The sequence below is a fragment of the Pituophis catenifer genome, unplaced genomic scaffold, assembly GCF_029215685.1.
Source record: "Pituophis catenifer annectens isolate HBS135680 unplaced genomic scaffold, rPitCat1.0.hap2 SCAF_8, whole genome shotgun sequence".
Taxonomy (NCBI): Eukaryota; Metazoa; Chordata; class Lepidosauria; order Squamata; family Colubridae; genus Pituophis; species Pituophis catenifer.
In genome coordinates this window covers 4,223,076-4,233,971 of record NW_027256888.1, presented here as the reverse complement: position 1 = coordinate 4,233,971, position 10,896 = coordinate 4,223,076, and the positions used below count along the sequence as shown (strand labels likewise).

At 45.3% G+C, this 10,896-nt stretch overlaps 1 protein-coding gene across 3 annotated transcripts in view; it reads right to left on the bottom strand.

Moving 5' to 3' along the window:
• Positions 1-10,538, bottom strand: part of RBM47 (RNA binding motif protein 47) — a 58,372-nt gene extending 47,834 nt beyond the window's left edge. For 2 of the 3 annotated variants that reach the window (XM_070948644.1, XM_070948649.1), the window contains exon 1: positions 10,493-10,538. The gene's annotated coding sequence lies outside the window, so the exon portion shown is untranslated. Of the gene's footprint in view, positions 1-10,228; positions 10,347-10,492 lie in introns of those variants that run through there. The other variant, XM_070948648.1, reaches the window with a different exon arrangement.
• Between the last annotated feature and the right edge of the window lie 358 nt (positions 10,539-10,896).

The window sequence follows — 10,896 nt, the reverse complement described above, 5'->3', positions numbered from 1 at the left end:
ACAGAGTTGGAAAGGACCTTGGAGGTATTCTACTCCAACCCCCTGCTCAGGCAGAAAACCCTATACCAGTTCAGACCAATAATTGTCCATTCTCTTCTTAAAAACCTCCAGTGTTGGTGCACCCACAACTCCTGGAAGCAAATAAAGATAAATAGCTACCAACTTGAAGAACAGTGGTCAACGGCCATATTCATGGATATAGTTAGGCACCAAAGAAACACAGATTACTTCGCATTAAGAATTTGGTGCATTTATTATCTAGTAGATCCATCTGCTTTTCATTCCAGGTCCCATCCTCCCACCTGATTCAACCAGCCTCAACCATTTTTGCTACGTGGATCTATTCTAGCACATGGCCAATCCAAACATTAACCTGATCTGAACAAACCGGCGCATCTCCGCTTTTGAAAGCTGGGCAGATCAGTGCCAAGACACCGGTACCGACCACTGACGTGCCAGCTTCAACGCCACGCCGTGAAGTCACCCCGCGGTGCCAGCTGCAAATTTATCAAGCGATTCATCCCTGTTGAGTCTACGAAAACCAAATTGCGAAGAGTGTCTGACTTTAATTGTGACTGGATCTAAGTAAGACCACAAACTTCTCTCTTATGGATATTATGAGTTGGGACTCAAGGGAAGAAGATTAACCTGGTTGGTTTCGTTGCTTGGCCCTGGTAAGAACGTGGCTTGTTTTGCAGCCCAGGATGTGACATCCAAGACTAATTTAAACCTTGTTATCTGTTGCTAGTTTACATTAATTTTGTGAGCTTTGGCAAGGTCCTTGTCTCTTCCTTCTGTTAAATTGTACGTACTATGTTCAGATCTTGAACCAATATTTACGGGTATCTCTAATATTTATCTCCGATATTAGTCCTGTCAATAATTCAACCCTGCCCATAAATCAGTATTTCTCAATCTTGAAGATGTGTGGACTTCAACAACTCCCAAAATTCTCCAGCCATTCAACATGTTACTCATGTAATTTCTATTGCTCAGAAACTGCACCGTCTTCATAACTTGTGCAACACAATAATGCCACTTTTCACTTCTCCAATCTATTCCTGACTTAACCCCTGTAAAGAATGACTTACAAGGAAGTGATAAGAGGCCGGCTACTCCTATTTTTGTTTGGGATGTTCTGACCCAGCCTTAGAAAAAGCAAGAAACGGCCCCCATGATCACGAAACACCCCTCTTTATTTACCTCTTGTGAATTAATGGCATTCACACTCCGAAAAGTCCAGGCACGTGTCCTGCAAGGAGTTAACCGCAGTAACAGACCTTATCAGTTCCTTGCAAGGCCGGGAGCTCCCAGCCAAAAGGCTGCAAATTAAGTTCTGGCAAGCAAGAAACACAATGAGCAAAATTTTCAGAAATACGAACGGTTGTCTCCTACGACCACGACTTCCCCTTTCCTTCTATTTATTCCCCAGCCAGGGAGGGGCCATTCAGCATCTACTTGTGCCTTGCTTCCTGAGTCGACTCCTTGTCCTCCATTCTAACTGCTCTGTGCATACGTGCATCTGGAACAGGCCCCAGCTGTTCTTCCTCCTCACTCATCTCAGCCTCCAAAGGCAGCTGCCTCTTCGGTGGCTGGGAAATGTCGGACGGCCCTGGCTCTATCTCTGCGTCCGACGCAGAGCATCCATCAGAGCTTTCCCCAGACTCCAGCACTGGCCCAAGTTCCTCCCCAACCTCCTCATTGTCTGAGTCTGCCGCCAGCTCCGCTGGCAGCTGGCGGATCACAACAAGGGAACACTCTTCTCTGATAGAAAATGTAGTATTGGTGAGTTCCTTTTACATATAGAAGCTCTTTTTTTTGGGGTCTCTACTACTGTATGTTTCTTCTTCATTGCGTGTCAATATATTTCACAGCTTGTTCAAGCAAGCGGACGATGAGGAGGTTGGGGAGGAACTTGGGCCAGTGCTGGAGTCTGGGGAAGACTCTGATGGATGCTCTGCGTCGGAAGCAGAGATAGAGCCAGGGCCGTCCGACATTTCCCAGCCACCGGAAAGGCAGCTGCCTTTGGAGGCTGAGATGAGTAAGGAGGAAGAACAGCTTGGGCCTGTTCCAGATGCACGAATGTGCAGAGCAGTTAGGAGAGGTGAACAACGGAGGACAAGGAGTCGACTCGGGAAGCAAAGCACACATGGAAATATTATGTAATCACGTCCCATTTATCCACGTTTTTGACACTCTGTGCATGCGCGGAAGGCCCTGTGCATGCGCAGAGGTGGTGCGTGCGAGCGAAGCGAACCGGTAGCGAAGGTAAGTGAATGCCACTCCTGTTTATGACCCCTTTTCACCTTTACAATCACAAATGGCTGTGGAACCTTCTTACAGTCTCCTCAGCAGTTCCAAGAAGGCTCCACCACCCCCTCTGCACCACTCAGGTGACCCTGTGGACACAGACAAACCTCCAAGTGGCCTCAATGACTCTCTGAAAAGAATGCAAATGACCAGCTGTCTGCAAGGAGTATAAATCCTTCCGTCCTCCACTATTCAGTCAGAGCTTCTTGGAATGAAGCTTCTTGGAATGAGAAGTGAAATGTCTTCAAAGAAAAACCAGAAAGTCCGGTTGCCTCTTGGAAAAAAAAGAGTCACCTTTGGGACGAGTAGTGAGAGGAACTTCCTGTGTGTAGGTCAGTTCTACTGCTAGTTAATTTAGCAGAAATGGTAAAACAGAAGACCAAAAATTGAAGGTGCATTCCCCCCAAAAAACCACATTTCACAACACATAAGGTTTTTTTTAATTATTTGAATCTTTCTCTTCCTGCTGAGAATGAGACATTTCGAATCTGGAAGCAAAAGGACATCGAACTTCGCAAGGGAAACAAGATCCATTTCCTGCAAGCACCTAAATTACAGGGAGTCCTTGACTTAAAACCATAACTGAGCCCAAAAGTTACATCGCTAAACGGAGCATTTGTTAAGTGAGTTTTGCCCCTTTTTTCCCACCTTTCTTGCCCCCATTGTTAAGTGAATCGCTGCAGTTGATAAGTTAGTAACATGGTTGTTAAGTGAATCCGGCTTCTTCCATGGTCAGAAGTTTGCAAAAGTTGATCACATGACCCCGGGACACTGCAGCCGTCATAAGTGTGAATCAGTTGTCAACTATCGAAATTTTAATCATGGGGATAGTGCAACGGTTTAAGTGTGAAAAATAGTGAAAAATATTCCAGTGCTGTTGTAACTCAAATGGTCACTAAATGAACTGCTGTAAGCAGAGGATAGTCCTTGAATAAACAACAGTTCATTTAGTGACCAAAGTTACAACGCCGCTGGAAAAAAAGTGACTTACGATCCTTTTTCACACATACGACCGTGGCCGCATCTCCCTTGTGATCAAAATTCACTTTTTTTTTTTTTTTTTAATTTGATTTATATGCCGCCCTTCTCCGAAGACTCAGGGCGGCTTACAATGTGCTCAGCAAGTCACTTGTTTGGCAAGTGACTCATCTTTATGACCGTCGCGGTGTCCCCAGAGGGGGAGGGGGGTCATGCCCTCCCCTTTTGAGACCTTCTGACAAGCCAAGTCAAGGGGGAAGCCAGATTCGGTGCGGCTGACTTAGCAACGACTTAAACAAATGTTTCACTCCGCCACCTAAATTTTGGGCTCAACTGCGGTCGTAATACCGAGGCCTAAGACCTGTCTATCAATACGGCCTTCAGCCCACGGGGGAAAAAAATAACGTGGATCTCCATTGTTGATTCTGTTGATTAAATAAACAGGGGAGATGAGCGGATGGCACCTTGGTTTAATTGTGTAATTAGGTGACTCTGGACTTTTGTTGCCTTAAGTAGAGTTAAGCTTCAGGTCTCGATGACAGAGTTTTTCAACGTTCAAGCTTTCCACCACCGGTTTCTGGCAGCTCCTCCCTAGACCCAGGAATACAAGCCTTACCACTGAGGAACCCAGAACTTCCTGTTAGGAGTAAACTAACGCACGTTTGCTCGTAGTCATATTTGTGGACATACTAATACATGAAGTCATTCAAATGAAGCTGGTTTCCGCTTAAACAACATTCATACCTTCTAAATTAGTCTCCCAAAAGAAGATTCGTCACTTCAGTTGCTTCTTCCAAATAAATGGGAGGTTTTACAGGTGTAACGGATTAGAACTCGGTAAACAAGGTTGCCCTAAACCAGTGATGGCTAACCAAAAGCGGGGGGAGTATGGGGGGGTCACGTGCGTGTATGCCCACACCCATAATTATATGTACCCTACCCCCCATGCATGCGCGTGAAACACCCCCTCGGTGCTCCCCCCGCTTTGGACATGCGATGGCATGGTGTGCCCGGTAGGCCCGTTTTTTGCTCTCCCCAGGCTCCAGAGCCTCCCTAGGAGCCTCGGGAGGGCAAAAACAGCTTTTCCCATCCTCCCGGAGGCCTTCAGAGGCTGGAAATGGCCCGTTTCCCTACTTCTGGTGGGTCCAGAAGGCCCGAAAATTAGCTGACCAGCCCGCACATGTGCGTCAGAGCTGAGCTTACGTGCCCACTGATATGGGTCCGTGTGCCACCTGTGGCACGTGTGCCATAGGTTCGCCATCACGGCCCTAGACAAATAGCAATGGGGTAATCGTTACTTCACTCATAACATCAGAACAGGGGCCAAAATTTTTCCCTTCACTTGTGGACATCCTCAGTTTTCCTATTCCATTAGCCAACTTGCCATGGCCAACTTGCCACAGTCAACGTGTCATGGCTAACTCACCATGGTCAACTCGTCATGGCCAACTCCCTATGGCCAACTCATCATGGCCAACTCGCCATGACCAACTCACCAAGGCCAACTCGCCCTGGTCAACTTGTCATGGCTAACTCACCATGGTCAACTCATCATGGCCAACTCCCTATGGCCAACTCACCATGGTCAACTTGTCATGACCAACTCGCCAAGGCCAACTCGCCATGGTCAACTTGTCATGGCTAACTCACCATGGTCAACTCATCATGGCCAACTCCCTATGGCCAACTCGCCATGGTCAACTTGTCATGACCAACTCGCCAAGGCCAACTCGCCATGGTCAACTTGTCATGGCTAACTCACCATGGTCAACTCATCATGGCCAACTCCCTATGGCCAACTCGCCATGGTCAACTTGTCATGGCTAACTCACCATGGTCAACTTGTCATGGCCAACTCCCTATGGCCAACTCGCCATGGTCAACTTGTCATGGCTAATTCACCATGGTCAACTTGTCATGGCCAACTCCCTATGGCCAACTCCCTATGGCCAACTCCCTATGGCCAACTCCCTATGGCCAACTCGCCATGGCTAACTCACCATGGTCAACTTGTCATGGCTAACTCACCATGGTCAACTCATCATGGCCAACTCCCTATGGCCAACTCGCCATGGTCAACTTGTCATGACCAACTCGCCAAGGCCAACTCGCCATGGTCAACTTGTCATGGCTAACTCACCATGGTCAACTCATCATGGCCAACTCCCTATGGCCAACTCACCATGGTCAACTTGTCATGACCAACTCACCAAGGCCAACTCGCCATGGTCAACTTGTCATGGCTAACTCACCATGGTCAACTCATCATGGCCAACTCCCTATGGCCAACTCGCCATGGTCAACTTGTCATGGCTAACTCACCATGGTCAACTTGTCATGGCTAATTCACCATGGTCAACTTGTCATGGCCAACTCCCTATGGTCAACTTGTCATGGCCAACTACCTATGGTCAACTCATCATGGCCAACTTCCTATGGCCAACTTGCCATGGCCAACTTGTCATGACCAACTCGCCAATTCCAACTCGCCATGGTCAACTTGTCATGGCCAACTCCCTATGGTCAACTCATCATGGCCAACACATTATGGCCAACTCGCTATGACCAACTCATCATGGCCAACACATTATGGCCAACTTGCTATGGTCAACTCACCACAGTCAACTTGTCATGGCCAACTCACCATGGTCAACTCGCCATGGCCAGCTTGTCATGGCCAACTTTCTACAGCCAACTCATCATGGCCATCTTGTCACAGCCAACTTGCCATGGTCATCTCGCCATGGCCAACTTATCACAGCCAATTCATCATGGCCAACTTGCCCCTGTCAACTCATCACCACAGGATAAGAGTTATGCTAATATCAAAGAAATGGCAGAACAGAATCATTAAAGAAAGGATTCAAAAAGGAGGGACCGAATGAAATGTGAACGATAAAAGGTAAAATATTTTTACATTTATTTTAAATAATGAAATTGAATTGATAAATTCAACAACAGCGAGTTGTCCAATGGCGAGTTGGCCATGTTGAGTTATCCCCTTCCATCTTCCAGAATGGCGCGTCTCCTCCACCACAGATGGACCGATTTCAGATTTCGTTATCTTAAAAAAAAAAAAAAAAAAACCAGCTCTCCCACAAAATTCTGCCCTGAACCAAAAGTAAGACGGTTATTATGGGTCATCCAGTTGGTGTTATTTTTAGTAACCACTCAGATGGACCTTCTCCAAGATGATCTGTCCCAGGTTTGGACCTTCAGGTTTTCAACGGTGCACTCGTACTGCTGTCATTACGTCCATCTTCTTTGTGCCTATGGAGATTCTCCACCATCCAGGTCATGGCTGTCCCAAAGGTGCTTTTTCAAGTCAGAACTGAAGAAGCTTCTTGAATGAGAAGCAAAACATCTTCAGAGAAAAACAAAATCCCGTTGCCTTTTGAAAAAGCACCTTTGAGTCCATCTCAGTGGTGAAATGTAAAATTTGTTACTACCGGTTCTGTGGGCATGGCTTGGTGTGTGTGGGTAAAGTGGGCGTGGCCAACTTTTTTTTCTTTTACTTTTAAAACCATTTTTTCTACAACCTTTGGCCGAAGAGGTTGTAAAAAAAATGCTTTTAAAGCCTCTGACAATCCCAGCTGACTTGCCTGATCGGCAGAAGCTTTTTTTTTAAAGCCTTTGATGATCCCAGCTGACTTGCCTGATTGGCAGAGGCTTTTTTTCCTTTTAAAAACATTTTTTCTGTAACCTCTTTGGCCGAAGAGGTTGTAGAAAAAATGCTTTTAAAGCCTCTGACGATCCCAGCTGACTTGCCTGATCGGCAGAAGCTTTTTTTTTAAAGCCTTTGACGATCCCAGCTGACTTGCCTGATTGGCAGAGGCTTTTTTTCCTTTTAAAAACATTTTTTCTATAACCTCTTTGGCCGAAGAGGTTGTAGAAAAAATGCTTTTAAAAGCCTCTGATGATCCCAGCTGAGCCGTGCAATCATCAGAGGCTTTTTAAAAAACTTTTAACAGCAGTTTTTGGCCAAAGAGGTTGTAAAAAAAATGCTTTTAAAAATAAAAAAAAGCCTCTGATGATTGTGCAGCTCAGCTGGGCAATGGGGGGGGCAGGGATTTTTGCTACCGGTTCTCCGAACCACCTGCCTCCATCGCTACCGGATCGGGCGATCCGGTCCGAACCGGGAGCATTTCACCGCTGGTCCATCTTCTTTGCTGCTAGCTATCCCTTCTCTTTCCTTCCATCTTTTAGCCCGAAGAGCTAGGGGTCTTTGCATAATATCTCCAAAAATAAGACCACGATCTTCTATTATGTTACTATGCAATCAGAGCTCCAATTACTATAGAGAGCTCTGCCATTTTTCAGTTACTGGCTTCAATGTTGTAAAAGAATAAAACAAAATGGCTAAACTTCCTTTTTTTTTTTTTTTAATCTTGACATTCAATCGTGTTAAGCACACCTTAAAAATGAAAGCTCTTTAAAATGGAAAGGAAGGGCATCGGTTTTGCTAACGCACAATGAATGTTCGTTTTTGTACAGGTAGTCCTCAATTTACGGCCAGGGTTGAGTCCAACATTTCTGTTCCTAAGTGAGACATTTAAGCGAATTGTTAAACGAATCCCCTTCAGTTGATAAGTTGGTAGCAAGGTTGTTAAATGAATCTGGCTTTCCCCTTGACTTGGCTCATCCAAAGGTCACAAAAGGGGAACTCGTGTGATCCCGGGACACTGCAACCGTCATAAATACGAGTCAGTTGCCAAGCGTCCGAATTTTGATCCCGTGACCATGGGGTTGTTATGACGGTTGTACGTGTGAAAAAAAAGGTCATAAGTCATTTTTGGGGTGCCGTTCTAACTTTGGACCGTCACTAAACGAACCGTTGTAAGTAGAGGACCAGTGGTATTTTATTCTGCCTCTCTGTTAAAGAACCCAGTGTGTTTTTTTGTCTGTCTCAAAACATACAATGAGCTTCAAGGTCAAGGGGAAGTATTAACCAAAGACACCCAAATTCTCCTCCAACCTTTTAACCAGAAAGTGGACTCTACGCAAAATGTATAGATGGCTGCCTTTGCAGTTAACTAAAGTTAGGATTTTTATTTTACATTTCCATGTTAATAATGGGATTTTTTTTAAAAAAACAAACCAACTGATTTTTTAGGCCGTTGTAGGCCTAAAATCTTTGGAAGCAAACGTAAGAAATTTGCTAGCTCGCAAATAAACAAACTCAAAAGGCCCACAAACTCGGTTAGAAAAAAACAGCCTGTACTTCCAAAGAAATAACACAATACAACAAACTTAGTTTGCAACAGTGATGGCTAACCTTTTTGCCATCGCGTACCAAAAGCGGGGGGAGTGCGGTGGGGGGTCTCGTGCGTGTGTGCCCATACCCATAATTATATGTGTCCTGCCTCCCACGCATGCGTGTGAAACACCCCCCAAGTGCTCCCCCAGCTTTTGGCACACGATGGCACAATGTGCCCGGTAGGCCTGATTTTTGCTCTCCCCAGGCTCCAGAGCCTCTCTAGGAGCCTGGGGAAGGCAAAAACAGCCTTCCCTATCCTCCCGGAAGCCCTCCGGAGGCTGGAAATGGCCCGTTTCCCTACTTCTGGTGGGCCCAGAAGGCCCGAAAATTAGCTGGCCGGTGCGCACATGTGCGCCCGAGCTGAGCTCATGTGCCCACCGATATGGGTCCCCGTGTCACCTGTGGCACACATACTATAGGTTCGCCATCACAACTTTGCAACCTTAAACACTTTAACTGGGAAATAAGTCATGTTAGATACAATCATATTTACTACCAGAGGGGTTCATGTAGAGCGTAGAAAGTTGTGGCTGAACTTGAAAAAGCTAAGCAGAGTCAGGTTTGGTGAGTACTTGGATGGGAGACAGGGGTTGTGAGCAAAAGAGAAGCCAACCTCAAATCATCTCTATTTTGATGCCAAGCCAGCGGCACAGGCTTATCCACGTTCGTCAAGAGTCAACTCAAACAAAGCTTTCCCTTTTAAAACACTTCTAAGACCCCATTGTGCGATTTCTCTCCTAAACCCACTTTAATTCTTCTGATTGCCATTTTTCAAAACGGTATCATTGTGGTTTTCAGTTATGCATTTCCAAATCCCGGCCGAAAGATTTCTAAAAACGTTAAGCTGGACTCGTTCGCATGTTCCTCTCCTTTTCCCGTACTGAAATTCTAAAAACAGGCAGAAAACGCAGCTGATCAAAACAAACGTGTCAAAATTTCAGATGGAAACGCCTTCCACTCAAAGCTTCATTTCTTTTTGATAATACTTTGCTTTAAGGGCACGCTAATCCTATTCTTTAAGATACAGGGTTATGGAAAAACATCATTTTTTAAAAAAACTCGTATTATTTCAATCTGGGTGCTACCCGTTCTAAACAATTTGACTGACGGTTTGAAACAGCCAAAAAGAAAATAAAAAGCGAGGAAAAACAAATAAAGGAAAATGCGCTGTTCGATTTATCAATTGTGGTCATGAAACAATCGCAAGACATTTTTCCCAGGCAATAGAAATTCTGAACTTTTGCCCAAAGCAAAAGTTCTATAATCTACTGTACCGGCAAGAAAGAGACAGAGAGAAAAACACACAGACAAGAAAATTCAGGAATAGAAAAATAAATCTCTGCTTGATTGGTAGTGCATTTATAAAACAGCAGCACAAACCAGCGTGAGCAAGTTACAAATCAGAGTTCTGCCTTCGTCAGATATAATGGCTATGATAGGGATCTCAAAATTTTAAAAAAATAATCATACTACATATACGGCGAGAGACGTTATGCAAGCTACCTAATCTATATCTTACGGCATGCGATGGAGTCTCCAATTACGAGCAAAACATCCTCTAAGAAACTTTTCTTACGATCGTTGGGAAGTTCAATTCGATTAAATTCCCCACCCCCACCCCCACCCGTTAATACATTCCCAGAAACTGCAGATTTGAATGCTTCTGCTGGACCGAAAGATTACCTAGCAAAAACCTGGTACTGAATTCAGCTGCAAACTTCATTCAGGTGACAAAACAAAACAAAAAGGTATATTAAAAAAAATAATAATAATCACAACCGTAGACTCTCGGTGGACTTCTGTAAATCAAGTTCTTTTCCTTTTATTTCAGAAGCAGAGGTGGTGATTGCATTATTTCGAATTCTGGCTGGGCCAACGACACCCCTCCATCCCTGATTCTCAAAAAGAAGGGGGGGGTGGAAAGAAAGAAAAATATTACAACCGTACCTGCTAAGTAACTGGCCTCCGTCTGCTCACGTACATTCGTTGTTTCTCCTCCCACTTCAGCCAGTGGCAGTGGAATGCCCTTCAGATCTGTGGCTGGCTGGGTTTTGTAAATGTTTTACAAGACGCTCACCGGCCTCTCCGTCCCACCCTTCATGCAAACACAGGAGCGCACAGGATCTAAGGCAACAAAAGCAACGCAACCTTGCAGGCAGGTAACACAAACAGAGCAAGGACTTTGAGTCGAAGGCTGCAGGGCGAGGCAACCATAAAGAGGGGGGAAAAATGGATGTTTCAAATTATTCCCACCTAATCCTCGGACGCAAAGTGGGGTCACTTATTTCTCGTCGTTGGATCGGTTCTGAAGCCGAGACACGTTGGACTTGGGGGGGGGAGAAAAAATCCGA